This window comes from Hippopotamus amphibius, chromosome 3 (assembly GCF_030028045.1).
Source record: "Hippopotamus amphibius kiboko isolate mHipAmp2 chromosome 3, mHipAmp2.hap2, whole genome shotgun sequence".
Classification (NCBI taxonomy): domain Eukaryota; kingdom Metazoa; phylum Chordata; class Mammalia; order Artiodactyla; family Hippopotamidae; genus Hippopotamus; species Hippopotamus amphibius.
In genome coordinates this window covers 120,674,649-120,698,166 of record NC_080188.1, presented here as the reverse complement: position 1 = coordinate 120,698,166, position 23,518 = coordinate 120,674,649, and positions in this window count along the sequence as shown.

Sequence of the window (23,518 nt, the reverse complement as noted above, 5' to 3'; positions counted from 1 at the left end):
TGTGCACAACATTTTTCCTAAATGGATTTCAGCCCAAAGGCCTATGGGAAAGGCTTACCATGACATATTATGTGGTGATGTCCCATATTTTTTGACCTCCAAGAAGCCTATCTGTGCATGTGTAATATCTCTCTTGTTCCAAGCATTTGGAGTGTATGACCTCTTGATCTCTTAACAGTGTTTAGCCCCTCCCTGCCCCTGCCATAAATGTGTTGAATATTCAGTTATTTACCCTATTCCTGTGGCTGTTTCTTATATTGAAGTGCAGATATAAAAATATAGACATGAGTCCAATTATCAGTAGTTAGTCCTGGAGCCTATTTGTCTCTTGACTTAGGAAATATAAAATAGGGACTGAAAATGAATGTCCAGCCTGGAACTCATCTTCTTCCCTTCCATGTGAAAGGTAAATGAGAGGCCAGGTGTAAATGCTTAGACTGGAGCCCATCTATCTCCTACCTCAAATTCCCCCTGAGAGATGAGAACCCCAATAATTCTTCCTTTGGACCATGAAAGGCGAAAGTGTGTCTTCTGCAGCTTCTTCATGCTGGCTTGTGGCTTGTCAGCCTTACCTAGTTGGGATCACAGAGCTCTCTTCCTGTCTAATTAAGGGTCCAAGGGTGACTTCTGTTGTTTTTTTCAGAAGAATCTGTTCCGAGGAGGGGATGGAATTTCTGAATCACCATCATCTTGTCTGGGAACCCGTTGTCTCCTTAGAAAGAACAAAGTAGACAAGTAGGATAAGAAGGCAGGGGCCAAAGACCAGCAAAAAAAAATTATTGTATCCAGGGGTCCAAGAAGGAGTAATAAAGGTTGAGATATGCTATTCAAAGGAATGGAACCATTTGGCATGGTCATATACATTTTTGAGGTCATCTTCTATTAGCCCAGTATAATTTATGTATGTATAACAGACCCAGTATGAAGTTGTCGGAGAAGTGACCACCTGAACATTAATAGAGAAAATAGATCTCATTTATTGTTGTTGTTGTTTTTAGGAGAATAAGGAGGAAACCAAATCTGGACCTGGTGCTTTCAGGAAATGTATAGCCAGGTAGCCAGTTGTCTAGTTTCATCTAAGTAGGTTTTAACCTTTGGTGTGGTATTAACACATAAATAACATGTTATATTGCTCTGAAAATTTCTCATTAATAGCCAGAACAGACATTACTGTTAATTATGTTAGTATTATTCTACGTATGAGATGATGAAAAAATTTGAGCTCATAAAATCTTTTTCTGAAAGTATCTAACTATGCAGAGACTTGTTCTTCCAGTTTTTTGCAGAGCACAGAGTGCCTCCTTTATGATTCCTATGCTGAACTCCTACCAGGGGGTGGTAAACATCAACAGATGCAGGAGCCATGATTTAGTCCTTGTAAAGGTGGATGGCAAGTGTCGATTTCTATTTGGCAGGGCCCCTTCATGATCAGAAGTTTACCCATGGCTTGGGGGCATGTCCTGACTCTTTCATCCACAGTGCTAGGACAGCTCATTCCTATGTCTGGTGAAATCTCATTGAAGGCCACTCAATGTGCTGTTCCTTGACTTGGCTCTGCTAACAGTAGCCAAAACCCTCTGGACCACCTGTCTAGTGTTTTATGGTCCTGGAAAATATTCCCTCTTCTTGCCGCTTTCCATATCTAGATTTACACTCTTATCATCACTGATTCCACATGGAACTGTATATCCTTATTTTATCAGAGACTCAATCACACATTTGGTAACACAAGAAACAACAATTTCTTGAAATAAGTGATATAGAATGTAATATAGCTAGCAGTATTAGAGAGGTCATAATTAAGATTTTAAGTCAAGAACTTCCATTAGGTGCAGCCTCATATATACCCATGCTACCTGACTTTTCTGTTCTATAGTAATCCTTATTTTTTTCAGGAAAAGTGTATATTGATATTGTTCATAAGGCACTAAGCCTAACTTTGAGTGTAACTACACTGATGATCCTTAGTATGATTTAATTTTTCCCAGCACAGAAGATCTGATAATGTTGCTGAAAATCTAAGAGGTTTTAATCTCAGAAGGAAGCAGATAGAGAGAAAAAATAATGTTTTAATTTTACACGCAGGTGTAAATTACCAATTTGTTGTAAACCATAAGTAGCTTGAGGTGAAGAGCTTTTATCTATCTGTTACAAACAGAGATGAAAAGCCAGCAATATGTCAGACAAAATTCATAAAAATTATCTCAGAGTTAGCAGTTTGATTAATCCCATGTAATTAACTTCTGTTCTTTTTGAGTAAGTTAAGTGGGTACATTGATCCCTGTAGGTTGTAAAAGTCACACCCCAAGTGGAAAACATATGTATAACTATTGTTTTCATTGTGGGGGCATCCACCCTCTTGCTAGAAAAGGCTTTAACTCATACATTTTTTTAAAAAATGGGGTTTGTCAGGGAGCCTGGAAAAGCCAAAAGACAGTCTTATATTTCCCATAGCCCTGACTGTTTATTTTACAGCCTGTTTTGACCCATTTTCAATTCCCTGATTTAGGAGTAGACCGTTATCATGCTTTAAGGACATAAGGATGGCAAAACCTGACACTGAGGGGTTCATTTTTGTAGAATCAGAATGAACTTCATCTACACGTGACATGGGCTTGATAGGTCATTGTGAAATACTACTAATCCACTCAACCAAAGTAACAAAAGATCTTAAAAGCAAATACAAATCACTTAAAGTCAAGTTAATTAACACAGTCTATTATCAAAACCAGCATTCCAAGAAAACTTTGTTTTCTTAACAGAGAGTAACAGCCAATCTCCAGTCTGGTATTAGTGTTCTGTTAATAACATTTATTTTACTAGTTCACTTTAATTTAATCTTAGAAAGTTCTTTTTATAAAGCTTGAAGAAATAGTATCTTTGCAGAGACATCAGATTGAAACCACAGCTGTCTATAATGATCAAAACCATAAGAAGGCACTTTTAAAATCTGATTAAGATGCAATTGACAAAGTAACTTGGTTACTGTTGGGACATACAACATTTTTAAATAATAAGTAGAACTGTGACTGATAACGTTTTATTGGGACATTTAAGAATTTTTGGAACTCCGTATAATTTCTAGAATACCCATATTAGCAAATGATTACCATACAGTATCAAAAGTGTTTAGAACACTCAGTCAGATAGGATAAAACATCTCAGTGTGGCAGCAAACAAATTAATTAATAGTTTTAAACCTTTTGTTTATGTGTAAATGGAAGCCAATGTGCAGTAATTAATGTTTTAGTATCTTGTTTTATTCCTAAAAAGTTGACCTAAATTTCTTTTGTCCATTACAATTTTTTCCCTAAAAGTTTCTTTACATTGAATTATTTTCTTTCCTTACAAATTTGCTACAGGTAACATATAAAACCTAAGCACAATAAAAGTGTTATGCTTAATGCTGGTGACTTCAAAGACATGTCTATACTAATTAGATTAATAAACATTAATACCAGGTAGTAATTTAATATTGAATATTTCCCATTTTATGTCAATGTGAAATTTATTCAGCTTAATTTCTGTTGTGTTTAGAACTGTTTGATTTGTACGTGCTTACTTTTCTTTAGCCAATTAAATAGAGCTTATTTACAAATTAACCTCAGCAATAGTACCCAAAGACAAAGACTCATACTGAGTCCTACACGTATATACAGAAAGACAGAGATCTCATAGTTTCTGCTAGAGATTTAAAATGTTTCTTGACTCCTCCCTGCCCCCCTTTTACTTCCCCTTGGTTTGAAGTTGTATTGATTCAACCAAAGCTGAAATCTTAGGAAAAGTGTGCTGTGATTGTATCTCAACAGCCTGATAACAGTTACCTTTAAGCTTTCACCTAGGCACATTTTTGTTCTGTCAGGCTCAGAATTCTGAAGAAATTATTTTAACAATTAAGCTGTTTTTAATAGCATATGCAAAAAGAACCAGTTTTGTTGCATTAAAATATTTTAAACTGTTTTCTCCAGAATCTAAAGAATTTTTAGATTTAAACATTTAATTAATTTTTTAACTTAATATTTAATAGCCCACTCTATTGAAAGTATATCCTTTTCTTTCTGTAGTGATGGTTTCATAGCTAAAATTTTAAGAAGATAGTACTAAGATAGGCTGTGATAACAGGAGCAGCCTGACTGATAACATGTTGTCACATCAGGGATTGTCCCTCTGGGGAGGTGTGGTCTTTTTGTGTTCAGAAGAATCTGAATGAGTAAGAGAAATTTCAAGAGCAAAGGAGGCTGGGTCCCTGTCACTGAGTGTTGGGAGAATTTAGAAGGGGATTCTTTACAACGTTAGGATTGTTTTTCTCATTCCTCAGGCTTTTGATATAGGACAAATTCCTGAACCAAAGAGAAACTCAGTCCATTTTTCCATCCTTTGTCAACAAAGGTCTAATTGATAGAGACCCATTTTCAGGCCAGTTTTCCATCCCCCGACTTATATAAGGGCGAGGCATGGCTACAGTAGAATCTAAGTTTTTCTCTTTTCTCATCCATTCTGTCTTAGAAAGGGAATCCTCCCATGTCAAGTAACCTGCAACCAAGCACAAGGCAGGGCTCCAAAAATGGAATCCAGCATCCTAGAAATGTTTACTAGGTGGTTGGTGCCTAAAGGGATGTGGGGCATCCCCTTAATTCACTTCACACCAGGTGAGATTTTAAGCACATTTGCCCACTGCATCCTGACCAGATATCTCTGGCCCCCATCAAAGCCTCACACATGGCATCCAACCTAGCCACGACAGAGAAGGGCTTTTGAACCAATGCAGAAAAATGCCAGAACTTTTCTTAGGAGGGATCCCCTGTCTATAGAGCTTACTATGCTAGAGTGTATTCTGGGAGACTGAGCATCTAGAAAGCCTAGGTCATAAGCTGTTTGGAAGTGGCCAGACCAATAGGTAGCCTGTTACAGTTTATGGTCTGTTAAGTCCTGCATTGAAGGCAGAACTCCTGATGGAGCTGGAATTGGCCACAATGGAAAGTGCCATAGGGATCAAAATCTGAGGGCTGAGAGATGGAAATATTCCCATAGAGGATCTTGGGACACAGAGTAAGGTGGGAGATTAATCAGCCGAGGAACCCCAAGTTTATCATCATGTTTGTTTGCATCAAAGGTATAATTGAAGGAGACGTAAGGCTTATGTGAAAAAAATACTTTTTTCCCTGAGTGGAGTAGGTTAGAAAATCACAGGAAAAGAAAATCAAAGGCCAGTGTGTGTGTCTGGGAGGCTGCTTGGGAGAAATACACTGGAAGGCAGTGGGCCCCGTGGGAGGTAATTTTTCTTCCCAGATAAATAAAGTGTGGTGCATAGCAGGGCAAAGTTGGCAAGAGACAGCAGCAGGCACTGAGTTGGGGTTCCCCACATTGCTTGCTGATGAAGAAGAATGGCTTGGGTGTGGGGCATGCTGGGAGTTGTAGTTCAGGCAGAGAGAAAGAGAAGGATGGAAGGAGATCTGAGAGTTCAGAAATTGGTAGCAAAAGAAGCATAGAAGGAGTGCGAGTGAAAGAGAGAAGAGATCCCTTGGACTCCAGAAAAGAGAGCTGAGATGAAACCTTCAGGTCTTGGAAAGAGAACAAATCAGAGAGATAAGAGCAACAAGTTCTCATGAGAGAGAGAGTGGAAGTCAGAAGACTTCAGCCTCTAGTTTGTTGGAGACCTGCCATTTAGCTTGAATTCCTGTGTTTCAGCACCATCTGATTCCAGAAAGGCAGCAGAGAGTAGTGGTGTCAAGGGAGACATAAATTCCCTGCCAACATATTGAATCTGGGTAAACTGCATGAAAACTAGGTGTCCTAGCCACCAGACCAGCAATGGCTAGAGGCTAGAAGCCACTTTTCCCTGGCTCTTATACCCAGTGAAAAATGCATTGCTCACAAAGTCCAAAATTGTAAAAGCAAGTACAAAGTTTATTACTAGAGACATAGCATAACAGCGAATGGGAGAAAACACAGAGTAACAATTTGTTTACTTAAGACAGAAGCGAGGCAGAGATGCACACCTGGAGAGATAGCGTGTGGGCACCCTATGTAATGAGGAGGAGTGCAATAAAGAGGAAGTTAAAAAAGTTCAGGGCCAAATGGCTTCACAGGTGAATTCTATCAAACCTTTAGAGAAGAGATAAGACCTATGCTCCTCAAACTCTTCCAAAATATAGCAGAAGGCAGAACACACCCAAATGCATTCTGCAAGGCCATCATCACCCTGATACCGAAACCAGACAAAGATGTCATAAAAAAAGAAAATTAGAGGCCAATATCACTGATAAATAAAGATGAAAAAATCCTCAGCAAAGTACTAAGAAACAGAATCCAACAGCACATTAATAAGATCATATAACATGATCAACTGGGGTTTATCTCTGGAATGCAAGGATTCTTCAATACATATAAATCAATCAATGTGATATATCATATTTAGAAATTGAATGGTAAATACTATATGATCATCTCAATAGATGCAAAAAAAGCTTTTGACAAAATTCAACAACAATTTATGATAAAACTCTCCAGAAAATGGACATAGAAGGAAGTTAGCTTAACATAATAAAAGCCATATATGACAAACCAACAGCCAACATCATTTGAAATGGTGAAAAACTGAAAGCTTTCCCTCTAAGAACAAGAACAAGACAAGAGTGTCCACTCTCACCACTATTATTCAACCTATTCCTGGAAGTTTTAGCCACAGCAATCAGAGAAGAGGAACCCAAATTGGAAAAAGATTTAAAATTGTCACTCTTTGCAGATGACATGATATTATACATAGAAAACCCTAAAGAAGCTTCCAGAAAAATGCTAGCACTAATCGATGTATTTGGCAAAGTAGCAGGATACAAAATGAATGCACAGACATCTCCTGCATTCCTATACACTAACAATGAAAGATCACAGAGGGAAACTAAAGAAGCACTTCCATTCACAATTTCAACCTAAAGATTAAAGTATTTAGGAATAAACCTGCCTAAAAAGCAAAAGACCTGTATGCAGAAAATTATAAAACACGGATGGAAGAAGTCTAAGATGATGGAAAGAGATGGAAGGGCATCCCATGTACTTGGATTGGAAGAATCAACATTGTGAAAATGACTCTCCTACACAAAGCAATTTACAAATTCAGTGCAATCCCTATCAAATTACTAATGGCATTTTTCCACAGAACTACAGAACGAAATTTTATGATTTGTATGGAAAAGCAAAAGACCCTGAATAGCCAAAGCTATATTGAGAGGGAAAGATGGAGCTGGAGGAATCAGGCTCCTTGACTTCAGACTATATTACAAGGCTAGAGTGATCAAGACAGTATGGTACTGGAACAAAAAACAGAAATATAGATCAATGGAACAGAAAAGAGAGACCAGGGATAAACCCATTAACATATGGGCACCTTATCTTTGATGAAAGAGGGCATAAGTACAATGGAAAAAATACAGCCTCTTCAATAAGTTGTGCTGGGAACATTGGACAGCTACATGTAAAAGAATGAACTTTGAACACTTCCTAACACCATACAGAAAAATAAACTTAACATGGATTAAAGACCTAAATGTAAGTCTAGACACTATAAAGTTCTTAGAGGAAAACATAGGCAGAACACTCTATGACATCAATCAAAGCAAATCCTTTTGGATGCACCTCCTAGAAAAATGGAAATGAAATCAAGAATAAACAAAAGGAACCTAATGAAACTTAAAAGATTTTGCACAGCAAAAATAATCTTAAAGAAGACAAGAAGACAACCCTCAGAATGGGAGAAAATAGTTGCCAAGGAAGCAACTGACAAAGGAATAAATTCCAAAATATACAAGCAGTTCAAGCAGCTTAATTTAAAAAAGCAAATATCCCAATCCAAAAATGGATGTAAGACCTAAATAGACATTTCTCCAAAGAATTCATGCAGATGGCCAACAAACACATGAAAAGATGCTCAAAATCACTAATCATTAGAGAAATCCAAGTCAAAGCCGCAATGAGGTATCACCTCACACCAGTCAGAATGACCATCATCAAAAAACATCTAGAAACCATAAATGCTGGAGAAGGTGCATAGAAAAGGGAAGCCTCCTACACTGTTGGTGGGAATGTAAATTGGTACATCCACTATGGAAAACATTATGGAGATTCCTTGAAAAACTAAAATTAAAAGTACCGTATGACCCAGCAATCCCACTTCTGGGCATATACGCTGAGAAAACCATAATCCAAAAAGAAGCATGTACCACAAAATTAATTGAAGCGCTATTTACAATAGCCAGGGCATGGAAGCAACCTAGGTGCCCATCAACAGATGAATGGATACAGAACATTTATCACATATATACAATGGAATATTACTCAGCCATAAAAAGTAATGAAATTGAGTTTTTTTTGTTTGTTTGTTTTTTTTTTTTTTTTTTTTTTTTTTGTAGGGAGGCAGACAGTTGTAGATTCTGTCTTAGGGAGTGAAGTAAGTCAGATATTAAAAAAAATACCATATGCTAACACACATATGGAATCTTAAAAACATGGTAATGATAAACCCAGTGACAGGTCAAAAATTAAGATGCATATGTAGCGAACGGACTTGGGGACACATGGTGGGGGACAAAGGGGAAGCTGGGACAAAACGAGGGAGTAGCATTGACATGTATAGACTATGAAATATAAAACACATAGCTAGTATGAAGCTACTGCATAATACTTGGAGATCAACTCAATGATGCGTGATGACTTAGAGGGGTGGGATATGGAGAGGTGGAGGGAGTTGCAGGAGGGAGGGAATATGTGGCTATAATTATAAATACAGATGGTTCACTTTGGTTTACAGTGAAAACTGGCACAGAAGTGTAAAGCAATTATTCCAATAAAGAGCTTAAAAAAAATGTAAGAGGCGGTTAAATCATGTATACAGGGCAGTTTTCCATGTCCTTTTTTACCTTTGGCCAATTATCTGGTTTCTTTCTTCACACCTGATTAGTCCCAGGACTCTCCCCATCATGCGTGCACACCTTTTTTCCAAGATGGATTTCAGCCCAAAGGCCTATGGGAAAGCCTTACCATGACACATTATGGGGTGGCTAGTTTTGACCTCCAAGGAGCCTTTCTGTGCATGTGTATTGTCTCCCTTGTCTCAAGAATGGGGACTGTATGACCTCTTGATCTCTTAACAGGGTTTAGCCCCTCTCTGCCAGTGCCTGAAAATTGTCTAATAATCATACTTTTACCTTATTCCTGTTTCTGTTTCTGAAATTGAAGTGCAGATGTCAAAAATATAGACAGGAATCTGGTCATAAATATGTAGTCCTGGAGCCCATTAGTCTCTTGCCTCACAAAAGGTAAACAGGGGGCTGGTGATGAATGTCTGGCCTTGAGCTCATTTTCTTCTCTGCCTCATGAGATGTAAACAAGGGGCCAGTTGTAAATGCCTAGCCAGAAACCCATCTTTTTTGTACCTTAGTATGTCACATACTAGGTGTGCTGTTGAGGATGCTCTGCCAATGTCTGTTGATTTTTGACTGATGTGTCAACCCTCAATGTGTGTACACATTCAACAGCAGGTCCAGGAGGAATATGTTAATGTGTATATTCTTCTCTTCAGCACTGAGGTTTTTTCTCCAACATTCTTACATGCTTATTTATTCCTGCTCTAATTCTTTCTTTCTTTCGATTCCTTTCTTTCTTTCTTTCTTTCTTTCTTTCTTTTTCTTTTTCTTTCTTTCTTTCTTTCTTTCTTTCTTTCTTTCTTTCTTTCTTTCTTTCTTTCTTTCTTTCTTTCTTTCTTTCTTTTCTTTCTTTCTTTCTTTTTCTTCCTTTCTTTCTTTCTTCCTTCCTTCCTTCCTTCCTTCCTTCCTTCCTTCCTTCCTTCCTTCCTTCCTTCCTTCCTTCCTTCCTTTCTCTCTCTCTCTCTCTCTCTCTTTCTTTCTTTCTTTCTTTCTTTCTTTCTTTCTTTCTTTCTTTCTTTCTTTCTTTCTTTCTCTCTTTCTTTTCTGTTAATCTCAGAAGAGCTGTGCAACCATCAAGCTGTACTATTTATTGCTTTGACTCCCCTTGTTCTGACCCTTACAAGTACTGACCCTTACAAGTGCTGACCCTTTATTCCCAACTTAGAGCTCCACTAATTCCTGCTCGTCATCAGCACCATTGAGGACATCTTCTGTTCCATTTCTTTTTGAATGTTTTGTTACTAAGGGCTGGTTGGGAGATTACCTTGGAAGGTATAATATCTAAAATCGTAAGTGCCAATCTTGATCATATTGCATGGTTAATTGCGACTTAAGAGGGGAATTTTGGACAGCACAGGAGTTAGTGATGTCACAACTGGCTTGTCTGAAGTAGGCCAGGCTGCATCAATCCCAATGAATACCCCTCTGGGCCATATACTATGGGTTTGGAAAAGTTATGGACAACAGGAATTCAAAGAAATAATCTGAGATGGTTATGTCATCAGGTTTGGCCATAATATGATTTATGAAATTTAAAATGGAAGAAAGTACCCTATGTTCAATTTTTCATGGCCTTGTATCTAGGCAATGGATCCCCATAAGAATTTAAGGCATGTGTATCTCAGAGGCATAAGTCCAGGAAGGACAGGAGGACAGTTTAACTGACACAGCCTACAGGGCCATGGATCCTAAGTAACAGTGGATCCCTCCTCCCTTGCAGTTCAGGCCCTTTTAGCTATTCATTTCCTAGCCCAGTGAGCCCCAAACTTCAGGTTCAAAATTCAAGAAAAAACAGCTGTTTCTCAGACTCTTTTGAACTATTTATTCCAAATTGTTAATTTGATTTTCAGTTACAGGGATGTGGTGCAAAAGCATGAACACAGCCAAAGAAATATGCAAATGGCCCAAATGATGGCTATGGCATTGTCCACTCAGAATCCACCAGAGGGAATGCTGACTTTTCATGGCCAATGTGGCCCTGGCAGACCACAAGGCCTACAGGTCCCCAAACAAGCCCAGTTAACACTATGTGGACAAAACGGACACTAAGGAAGGATTGTGATCCTTGTGCGCTTTGCAAACATCCAGGGATTGGCAGAGGGAATGCCTAGGAGACCAGATAGTGACAGAGGCCCCTCAGCCATTGATGGTTTTGCAATCAGAAGACTGTGGGGGCCCAAGGCCAAAAATGTCTCTGGCTAGAGCTACCATGTATATAACTAATACCTGGTCTCTGGTGGTCATTGTTGTGGTGGGTCACTTGATATGACATCTCATAGACATTGGTGCAGCCTTCTCAGTCTTAACCCAAAAGATTGGAAACCTTAATTGTCATATGGGAAACAAAATGGAGTTGTCAGGCAAGAGACAGGGTACACTTTCCTGGAAGCCCTTTTTTGTAAGATCAATGACCAGCTGTATTTATATTCCTTTCTCTTTGTACCTGCCAGTCCCATCCCTTTAATGGGAAGAGATGTATTAATTAAGTTAGGGGCCACTCAGTCTCTTGAGGGGCAAGGGAACCACTCTCATCACAAAATGGTTCTAATAATAAGCAAAAAAGAATGGATAAATCCTGAAGCTAAAATAGAAGCCTTAATAATTACCCTGGAATGTGGAATATCAAGGTTCTGGGCTTGGCCATTTGTATCTAGCCAGTGATTATGAAGTAAAAAGGGTTATATAGTGTCCAAATATAAGGTACAGCTCTCCTAAACCTAGGGAAGATCCTCAAAAATGTTTGTAAGTAGATTACCTAAATAAGAGGGCACTGGTCTGACTAAGCTGAACATATCTGATACTCAGGGCTTGATAGGAAATTTGGAAAGGCCTTCTACTGAAAGCTAAATGTGGAAAAGTAATAGTTCCATCATAGGTAAATGGGTTTGTCAGGCTTTCAATATAATTGAGGTAACCACACAATTCTTTGAAAAATCAAGCAAAACTGAAATTGTTTTGCAAATATAGTCTTTATAGGACCAGATGTGTGGCTCCAAAAGTCATCCAAAGACCACCGATCTTAGACCACTCATCAAACCTTCTGTATTTCTTTTAAAAGGCCTGTAAGCATTTTTCTTAAATAAACAAATTTCTTTATCTGTTTATTGGCTGCATTGGGTCTCTGTAGCTTTGCACAGGCTTTGTCTATTCTTGACAACTGGGGCTACTCTTCACTACAGTGCACTGTCTTCTCAGGGCGATGGTTTCTGATTTGTCAATGCTGGGCTCTCCAAGTGTGAGCTCAGCAGTTGCAGCAAATGGGCTCAGTAGTTGTGGCTCACAGACTGTAGTATAGAGACTTGGTAGTTGTGGTGCATGGGCTTAGTTGCTCCCCGGCTCACAGGATCTTACTGGACCAGGGTTCAAACCCCTGTCCCCTGCATTGTCAGGCACACTATTAAACACTACACAACCAGGAAATTCAAGAGGCTTGTAAGTATTGAACAAAGGGGAAACAAAGTCAAACTAACAGGAACTGGGTTGTACCTTTGAGATGGAAATGTCCTATTAAGTCTTCTGGGGAAATTTAATGTCCTATTAAGTCTTCTGGGGAAATTTTATGTCTGCCATCTTTTTAAATGCAAACTTTATAAAAGAGGGTAAAGTCATTTAGAACTTGACTTGTCAAGGATAAGCAGAAATCCTAAATGTATTTTCTGTAAACACTGGTAAAAAGGTTTTAGCCGTCTAGATAGGTGACCTTGATTTGTTCCATCTGCCAAAAGTCCAATTTGAATGCAACTGCTTGCAACTTGTAGGTTTTATATTGTACCTGACTCAGAACTGAAATTTTGAAATAAGAACTCTGAGGCCTTAGTGTTCGTTTGTGTTTGTGTGTTCGTATGTATCTCTGTGTGTGCCATCGATGTGTGGTATTGTCAAAAATTAATTGGTAAAAGAGCTCTATTTAATTGACTTACAGAAAATTAAGTTCTCAGAAATAGAAAACAATCTAGTCAGAATCTATCTAAGGTTCATGTCATCTGGAAAATATTCAGTACTAAAGTGATATCTGGTATTGAAAGTGGCTTAACCTTGTTGGTGTGATTAATATAGGCATGTCTTTAGAGTCATCCATATAGAGTATCATACTTTTGCTGTACCTAGGTTTACTAGAGGTCAAATAACACTTTATTCTGCTTTAAATTTGTGAACCAGAAAAGTAACTCTATATGAAAAAAAGAAAAAAAAAAAAAAAACGCCTTTGAAGGAAAGGAAGATGATTGTTTTTAGTAAAAGAAGATGACAGGAATGGGAAAAAAATGTATGGAAACAGAAGTGCATAATCAGGATTTTCTAAGATTGGGGTAAATTCCCTTGGTAAATGGATTTTATTGGGAGTGGGCTGGGCCAAGACTGAATTTGTTTCTCCCTCCAAAGTTTTATTGAAATGATACTTCTAATAACAGATAGTATGAGTATCTCTGCCCTTAAGTGATCTGTATTTGCTTTTGAAATCTTTTGTAACTTTTGTTAAGGAATAAGTATTGTCTCACAGTGACCAATGATTTTATTTGGACAAGTGTTTTAAAAGCGTTAGACAAATTTCACAAATATCAAATTTTAATTTAGTTACTTTTGATTTCCAGCTAACTGTGGGGTGCTTCAGAGGGTGCTTGAGGCATCTAAAAGAGAAATATTTAACTAGGATTATTTAGTATGTTAAGGGTAATCATTCAAAATTCTGGTTATTGTAAACAAGCCTATTGATTGTACTTGAATGAGATGTTTAACCATGCCTTTTAAGTCTTCTGTCTTTTTTCAATATTTTTGTACTCTGATGCTGGTAGGAAAATTGCTTCTTCATCAACAAAATTCATAGGCAGGCTATGGAAGCAACTACAAGAGTTCCACACCAAGGGGTGGCTATGTGAGTATTCCAGCATATACTGACTTAAAACAAGGAGCTGTCCTGCCCTGGTGGCTCCTAGATCAGGCATCCAGAGATTTTTATTCTATGACAGTTAGTGTCAATGGCCATATTGAGCCTTGAAACAGTTACAGGGACTGGATTAATGCCTCTACTTCCCATAAGAACATAGGAGTAGGGACTTCCCTTGTGGCCCAGAGTTTAAGAATTTGCCCTTCAGTTCAGAGGACATACGTGTGATCTCTGGTTCTGAAAGATCCCATATGCCACAGAGCAACTTATCCCTTGTGCCACAATACTGAGCCTGTGCTCTACATCCTGTGAGGCACAACCAGTGAGCCACTTTCCAAACTTAATGAAGCCCACACACCTGGAGCCCATGCTCTGCAAGAAGGGAAACCACTTCAGTAAGAGCCTGTGCACTCCATCAAAGTGTAGCCTCCACTCATTGCAACTACTGAAAGCCCATGTTCACCAATAGGGACACAAACACAGCCAAGAAATAAAAAATAAATGAATTAAAATATAATAAGGGAGTAATGCGTCTGAGGGGGTAATGAAACAGGAGGGAAGGGTGCAGGGAACAACCTTGAAAGAATGACATAGCCTGAGGACAGGGCATAAACTGAGAAGAGCCAAATGGGTCCAAGATGGCGGACAAGTAGATTTCCACTAGAACTTAAGCCTCAGGAATACAATCATAAGGATCAAAAAGTGGGCAGGGGCCAATGCCGGGATATCCCTGCCCCTTTCTGAAATAGCTGGAATACTCCTCCCACTCATTAGCCTATGAAATTACCCACCCATATAAAAACTGACAACCCCATACTCTGGTTCCTTTCTCACCTTCTGAGATGGCCCATCACTGTCTGTGGAGTGTGTTCCTGTGTAAATAAATCCACTTCTTACCTATCAGTTTGTCTCTCACCAAATTATTTCTCTGATGAGATATCAAGAACCTGAGCTTCATTTAGTCCTGAAACCAGGTGTGTGATCTCAGTTGGAAGACGTTGGGTTTGGGCTGGATTTGAGTCCCAGCCACCTAGATTCAAGTCCTAATCTGAGGTGAATGGTTACATTTTTAGCATTACATCAAATTGATTGAAAGAAATTAAATATATAAACAGCCAAGACTGGGACTTTCCTGGTGGGACAGTGGAGAAGACACCATGCTACCAATGAAGAGGGCTTGGATTTGATCCCTGGGCAGGGAAGGAGATTCCACAAGCCAAAACTAATAGTTCACATGCCACAAATTAAGATCCTGCATGCCACAACTGAAGATCCCAGGTGGTTCAACTTTGACCTGGTGAAGCCAAATAAATGTATACATCTTTTTTAAAGCCCGAATGATATTCCTTTGTACATCTTTACCACATTTTCTATACCCATTCAACTGTTGACAGGTCTATGTTGTTTCTACATTCTGGCTATTGTGAATGATGCTGCAAGGTACATGACAACACAGATATCACTTTGAGATCATGATTTTAAGAATTTGGAAAGATACCCAGAAGTGGAATTGCTTGACCAAATATAAATACTCTTTTTAATTTCTTCAGGAATCTCCATTATGTTCTCCAGCAGCTACACAATTTTACAACCCCAGCAACAGTGTACAGGGTTCCACATCCTCATCAAAACTTCTTTTCTTTTGTTTTTTTGATAACTACCCTCCTCATGGTTGTAAGATGGTGTCTTATTGTCATTTCATTTGCATTTTCCTGATAATTAGTGAGGGACTAGCTATCCTCATCTCAAGTGTACAGAATAGGAAACTGATGTGCAGAAATCAACTTGTGAAGGTCAAATGTCTAGTAGGTGTCAGACGTGGGATTTGAACACAGGTAGAAAAGCTCCAGGATGTGCACCTGGTGAGTATGCTACAGTGACTGCCATGTGCTTAGCACACCTGGGACCATGCTGTTTTGTATTCTGTTCTTTTCTCTGAATATCATATTGGAACAATTTGCCTTCACAGGAAATATTCTCCTTAAACACAATTTGAAGGTGGTTGTTTGCATGATGGCCTGTCTCTGCTATGGACACTTCATGTGTCTTGGGATTCCCAGATTTTCCCTTTTGTAAGAGATTCTGAGGACTACATCCTTGATTTTTTCTGTCTTTGGGTGCTTCTAATCACCACTTTACAGTATAGCTTAGGAGCAAAATTCCTGGGACACAGACCATATATATTTTAAGACCAATTTATCTGCAGAAATATGCTACCAATTTAAACTGTCTCAAGAAGTGTTGTGATCTATATTTTTCCTGTTTTGTTTCTGCCTTTTCTCTCACTGGTGGCTATACATCTATCTGGCCTACAATGTGTAAACAATAAAAGTGGAGGGTGGGGGAATTTTGTTGCTGTGAAGATCAGACATTTGGACATTCTTGGTGGTCCAGTTGAGAAGCCTCCATGATTCCACTGCAGGGGAGTGGGCTTGACCCCTGGCTGGTTAACTGAGATTCCACATAGTGTATGGTGTGGCCAAAAAAAAGCTGAAAAGGATAAGAGTTTATCCTCATGTTGGTAGCACAGGCTACAAATACAGTGTATCAGGAACAGTGGGCTCATTAACAGACACAGCTCCAGCCTCAGCCTTAGGCTCATTTAGGGAAGCAAATCCTGACTTTTTCTGGTTGATATTATCCCATAAGTCATGCTGGAACCATGTGTCTCCCAAGAGGGATGCACCAGTGTGTTCTAGTGGAAGCATCTATAAATTCATCCATTTAATCATTCCACATGTATTAATTGAGGGCCTACTATGTGCCTGTCACCACTCCTGGGACGAGAAGATTAGAGGAGATTTCATCTCTGTCAGGGGGACATGCAGGGGCTTATGGGGAGACAGTGAAATGGTGTATGTAATTAACCAGAGTTATTGCTCTTACTCGTATTGGTGGTTTCTCACCAACAGGGAGACATTGCTTAGGTTCCACGAAGAGCACTTGGAAAATGAATTTGAGAATCTGTTCATGTGAGTCTCCATTAAGCCCACATCATTATCTCTAGTATTAAAAAATAAATACTGGTCCTGCTCTAATCTTTCCTCCCTTTATCAGCTGTGCAAGTGATCCTCTTTCACTCCCCTCCAGCCTATCATTCCCCAGTCCTCTCTCCCTGAGTTCCGCCATGGCATGTCATACAGACTAGATGCTCAGTGAATTTGTTCTAAATGAAAAGAAAAGGAAGGGAGGAAGACGTCCTTTTCCTTGATATTGTTCTTGCCTGAGTAAAGGCCCACACTATGCGTTCTTTTGGTGTGTGTTTTCCACCTTATGTATTTTTTCCTGCTCTTTCTCCCATCTGTGACTTCATCAACCTCTGACCCTTGCTATCCCCACCCTGGGCCTCCTCCTAAGGTCTCTATGAGGATAGAAGTGATGCTTATACTCCAAATATGTCAAACCATGTCACTTTGATCCAAATGGCTTTTGGCACTGCACCTAGTGGATCCTCAGAAAGTCTGAAGGTTTTGTGCACCCTGGGTCCACATGTACATGTGTGGCATCTTCCCCAACAGTGTTGGAGTCTGAAGGAAGGGTCATCCTGGGCTCTGGAGTTGTTGGGCTGGCTTAAGGATTCACATGGTCTGTCTCTTGGGAATTGGGACTGGAAAGGACACTGCATGTATAGGTGGCAGAGAGCTGGTGATTGGGGTGTGGAGGCATGGGAAGCTATCTTAGGATGAAGGGCCTCACCCAGAGCTCTCCTGGAAGAGAGGGCCAAGGATAAAGATACTCTGAGATGGGAAGAATAGAATCTATTTTTATTACCCCTTATTGTCCCTATGAGTGAGGAAGTGGCAGAGTGGGTGGTGGTGCCACTATGTCTTCCATGGTGTAACGCATCCTGCTGCCACAACGTTTGGGACTATCTCTCTGCAACCCCAGTCCACTGATGCTGAAGGAAACTGTCAATCACATTGGGCAAGGACAAGTAACCAAGTAAAGCCAATCATAATACTCCATACCCTGGTCAGGATGGCTTGTCTATGGCTGGCCACGTGAGCTGAGGTGGATCCATCAGAGCCCTCCCTGGTACCTGATGTTTTCTGAGATTTTTCCCTTATGTGTTTGGCCCCTTGGCAATATATTTGTAGAAGCCTGAAGGAAGAAAGCTGCCAGGCTAAGAGAATCAAAGATGAGAGAAGGGAAAGGGGGATAGAGAGAAAGAACTAGCTGATGGCTTCTCATTTATTGGGTCTATTCACTGAGATGTGTGGATCTGCTCTGGTATCTGTGTTCAGATCCCCAGTTTCCTTCCAATCTGATGCTGTTTACTTCCTGATCATAAACCAAGGAATACAATCTCAAAAAGATGACAGCAAAGGTCCAGGTCTCTGGCTCATTCGAGTGCTGCGCTCCCCTTGAAAGTTGCTGAGACAGAGGCTCTGAGGACTGTGGGGCTGGGGAAGGGAAGGATTGGAGTTTTGGATTAACAGATGCAAGCTACTATAGAGAGGATGGATAAGCAACAAAGTCCTCCTGTATAGCACAGATAAATATATTCAACAGCAATTGTAAAACAGTAATGGAAAGAATAGGAAAAATTATATATATATATATATATATATATATATATATATATATATATATATATATATATATATATATGTATGCAGGAGTCAATTTACCACACAGCAGAAAGTAACACGGCATTGTAAATCAACTATACTTCAATTGAAAAAAAAAAAAAAAAAGGACAAGAATGGCCCAGAGTTTCCCTGTTTCTTTCCTTATGACCCATGCTTGGTGTTTCTTCTGCAGAGAAAGCCTTTTCTTCTCCCTCTTCCCCTACTTCTTCTTTAAGGCTCTGCTCTGGTCCTCTAGGAAGACTTCCTGGGCCCACACTCACCCTCCCTGGCCACTGCAAGCTGGGTTGGGTGACTTACCCTGGTGCTCCCCTTGTCTGCAGCCATCATCTCCCCCAATCTGGAACTGGCATCACTTGGCACAGTCTCCAGAAGTGCCATTTGTGTGGAGTCCAGTGTGGATTTGTCTCAACCCAAGCAGGCCTCCTCATGCCTCCATAAGGCTAGGTGTTCCCAATTACTGAAATTCCCTCTCTTCCTCAAATCATCCTTGTGCCCATTAGCCTCCTCTGAAGTCCCACAGGGAGCTGACATTAAGCCTCAACCCTGTGCCAGGGCCATGCAGTCACTGTGCATCCTTTACTCACGTGAGCATCCAACCTCCCCACAGAGGGGTCTGGTTGCCCAAGTCACAGAGGGGGACCTGGGGCTTAGCAAGGGTAAGTTACAGCTTAGGAAAAGGGAATCATGTAATTGATAATCCACCAGGACCCTTTTGAGACTGGAAGGGAGACCGTTAATCATGATGGGGGGGACAATACACTGAGACTGTTCACAGCTTGTCATTTGGCCTATTTCAGGAATTGCCTGGGCTGACTTTCTGTTTTGATCCATGTGAGGGCTCTGGTGGAACAGAGGCTCTTTGAGGGCAGAGGCCCTTAGTGTTCCCCTCTCCTTGTGCCTCACACCATGCTGGCAAGGGGTGGTGTCTCCATTTATTCCAGGATGATGGATGTCCCAGATTGCCCTCTACTCACAAGTGGTTAATTTTGTGGGAGGCACTGGATCAACCACAGGGGCTCAGCAGCATCTGCAAGAGTGTTGCTTGGCCTGCAGATCTTCCCCTGTTTCTAGCAGTAGCCCAGAGTTTCTGCCAGTCCCACTTTTGAGAATGAGCCCCAGGATTGGCCCCTCACTTTCCACATGTAGGCTTGAGCAGGCACTGAGTAGTCAGCGCAATTGATGCTGAGGGTGAACATAGGCAGTTGAGTGATGGAGCTAAATGGAACCATGTACTGTTAGAGAAAGCAGAGAGAGGTTGGCCCAGCTGATCACTGGTGTTTGAAGAATCCAAGAGTGATCATGTTGCATGTCCCTTTACCTCTCAACCAAAACGTGTGCTGTTATGAGCTTCCAGATGGTGGTGACCTCTCTGGTTCGGCCAACTAGAATGCAGTCTTGGTATCCAGAATGGCCTGACAACCATTGAAACAATCAATAGCAGTTCCGTCCATGCAGATGCTAAGAGAGAGTGGGGCAAATCAGGCACCAGGATCACTCTGAAGTCTGCCTCCAGGCTCCACCCCCCCCCAACTGTCTCCAGAACAGCCCTTCAGCTCATGCCTTGACTCAGTTTTCCTTTGTTCTGGTTATGTAACCTTCTTTGACTTCCTTTCATTTCTTGAATGAACCAGGTTCTTTTGTGCCTCAGAGCCTTGGCATCTGCTTGTCTCCCTTCCTAGAAAACCCCCATCCCCTTTATCTAGCTAATTTATCCTCCTCTTCCAGGTTCCAGCTTAAATGTCAATTTTTCAGGGAAGTCTTTCCCTAGACTAGCTCAGGCTCCTGTATTGATAACTCTATCTAGACCCTTCCTCATTTGTAGCATGCATAAAACCTGTAATTCATTATGTATGTGACTCATGCATGTCTGCCTCACTAGATATAAGGTCGAGTTGTATCTGCAGTGCCTCCCTCAAGTGCCCAGCACACAGTGGATGCACAGCATATGTTTGCGAAGTGAATGAATGAATGAGTGAGTGAAGAAATGAATGAGGAGTAAGCAGTTACCCGTGTCTGGTGTCTGACCAATAATATGTCAACCCAGAAAGTGAAGACGGATGTTCTCTGGGGTAGAAGATTCTCCTAATGTTGAGGAGGGAAAAACAGGCTGCCCTGGGAGATGTTGGTTCCAAGCACAGCCCCCTCATGTGGCTCTCACACGGATGTCCCCCCATAGGTGATGCCCAAGCTAGCCCAGGGGACTTCCAAAGGACACGTAAGATTATCTCTGAGCTTATCACACAGAATCCCATCATTTATTGTCCCTTGTTCTCAAGCCACTCCTGGATATCACCTTCCTGATTCTCTCTATCACATCCCATACACACTGTTTGCCTGGGTAATGTGTGTGTGTGTGTCAAAGGGTAGGGGGAGTGTCACCTGTTATGAGTAGCTTTCAGTCTCAGGAGTCTAGCCAACCTCGCTCCACTGCTGGTAAGATTCTCCCTAAGGAGACCAGTTTTCCCAGTTAGTCCAGGACTTTCCCTCTTTTTTTTTTTTTTAAATCACTGCAGTAAATATTTATTGCTAGAAGAAAGTTCCTCTTTTAAAGCTCGTCATTTAAGAAATTTTTTTACAATTGAAGTACAGTTGATTTACAATGTTTAAAGTCTACAGCAAAGTGATTCAGTTGTATACACACACACACACACACACATTTTCAGATTCTTTTCCATCATAGATTATAACAAGATATTGAATATAGTTCCCTGTGCTATACAATAGGTACTTGTTGTTTATCTATTTTACATAGAATGTATCTGTTAATCCCAAATCTGTCATTTCTTTTTTTTTCTTTTTTTAAATTTTATTTATTTATTTATTATTTTTTGAGGGTACACCAAGTTCAATCATCTGTTTTTATACACATATCCCCATATTCCCTCCCTCCCTCGACTTCCCCCCCCACCCTCCCTCGAGTCCCCCCCACCCTTCCCGTCCCAGTCCTCTAAGGCATCTTCTATCCTCCAGTTGAACTCCCTTTGTTATACAACAACTTCCCACTGGTTATCTATTTTACAGTTGGTAGTATATATATGTCTGTGCTACTCTCTCGCTTGGTCTCAATTCCCTTTCACCCCCCACCCCCTCCTAAAACTCGAGTTCTCCAGTCCATTCTCTGCATCTCCATCCTTGTTCTTGTCACTGAGTTCATCAGTATCGTTTTTAGATTCCGTATATGTGAGTTAGCATACAACATTTGTCTTTCTCTTTCTGACTTACTTCACTCTGTATGACAGACTCTAGGTCTATCCACCTCATTACATATAGCTCCATCTCATCCTTTTTTATAGCTGAGTAATATTCCATTGTATATATATGCCACATCTTCTTTATCCATTCATTTGTTGATGGGCATTTAGATTGCTTCCATGTCCTGGCTATTGTAAATAGTGCTGCAATCAACATTATGGTACATGTTTCTTTTGGGATTATGGTTTTCTCTGGGTATATGCCCAGGAGTGGGATTACTGGATCCTATGGTAGTTCTATTTGTAGTTTTTTAAGGAACCTCTGCATTGTTTTACATAGTGGCTGTACCAACTTACATTCCCACCAACAGTGCAGGAGAGTTCCCTTTTCTCCACACCCTCTCCAGCATTTGTTGTTTCCAGATTTTGTGATGATGGCCATTCTGATTGGTGTGAGGTGATACCTCATTGTGGCTTTGACTTGCATTTCTCTCATGATTAGTGATGTTGAGTATCTTTTCATGTGTTTGTTGGCCATCTGGATGTCTTCTTTGGAGAAATGTCTATTTAGGTCTTCTGCCCATTTGTGGATTGGGTTATTTGCTTTTTTGGTATGAAGCTGCATGAGCTGCTTGTATATTTTGGAGGTTAATCCTTTGTCTGTTGTTTCATAGGCAACTATTTTTTCCCATTCTAAGGGTCGCCTTTTAGTCTTGTTTATGGTTTCTTTCGTTGTGCCAAAAGCCTTTAAGTTTCATGAGGTCCCATTTGTTTATTCTGATTTTATTTCCATGATTCTAGGAGGTGGGTCCAAAAGGAGCTTGCTTTGATGGATGTCATAGAGTGTTCTGCCTATGTTTTCCTCTAGGATTTTTAAAGTGTCTGGCCTTACATGTAGGTCTTTAATCCACTTGGAGTTTATTTTTGTGTATGGTGTTAGGAAGTGTTCTAATTTCATTCTTTTACATGTTGCTGTCCAATGTTCCCAGCACCACTTATTGAAGAGGCTGTCTTTTTTCCATTGTATATTCGTGCCTCCTTTGTCAAAGATAAGGTGCCCATATGTGTTTGGGCTTACTTCTGAGTTCTCTATTCTAGTCCATTCATCTTCCTTTCTATTTTTGTGCCAGTACTATACTGTTTAGATCACTATGTCCTTGTAGTATAGTTTGAAGTCAGGAAACCTGATTCCGCCAATTCCATTTTTCCATCTCAAAATGGCTTTGGCTATTCGGGGTCTTTTGCATTTCCATACAAATCGTAAGATTTCCTGCTCTAGTTCTGTGAAAAATGCCATTGGTAATTTGACAGGGATTGCATTAAATCTGTAAATTGCTTTGGGTAGTACAGTCATTTTCACGATGTTGATTCTTCCAATCCAGGAACATTGTATGTCCCTCCGTCTGTTTGTGCCATCTTTGATTTCTTTCAGCAATGTCTTAAAGTTTTCTGCATACAGATCTTTTGCCTCCTTAGGCAGGTTTATCCTAGGTATTTTATTCCTTTTGTTGCAATGGTGAATGGGAGAGTTTCCTTAATTTCTCTTTCTGCTCTTCCATTATTAGTTTATAGGAATGCAAGAGATTTCTGTGCATTAATTTTGTATCCTGCTACTTTACTAAACTCATCAATTAGTGCTAGCAGTTTTCTGGTAGAGTCTTTAGGGTTTTCTATATATAATATCATGTCATCTGCAAAGAGTGACAATTTTACTTCTTCTTTCCCAATTTGGATTCCTTTTATTTCTTTTTCTTCTCTGATTGCTGTGGCTAAAACTTCCAAAACTATGTTGAATAATAATGGTGAGAGTGGACACCCTTGTCTTGTTCCTGTTCTTAGAGGGAATGCTTCCAGTTTTTCCCCATTGAGAACGATGTTGGCTTTTGGTTTTTCATATATGGCTTTTATTATGTTGAAGTAATTTCCTTCTATGCC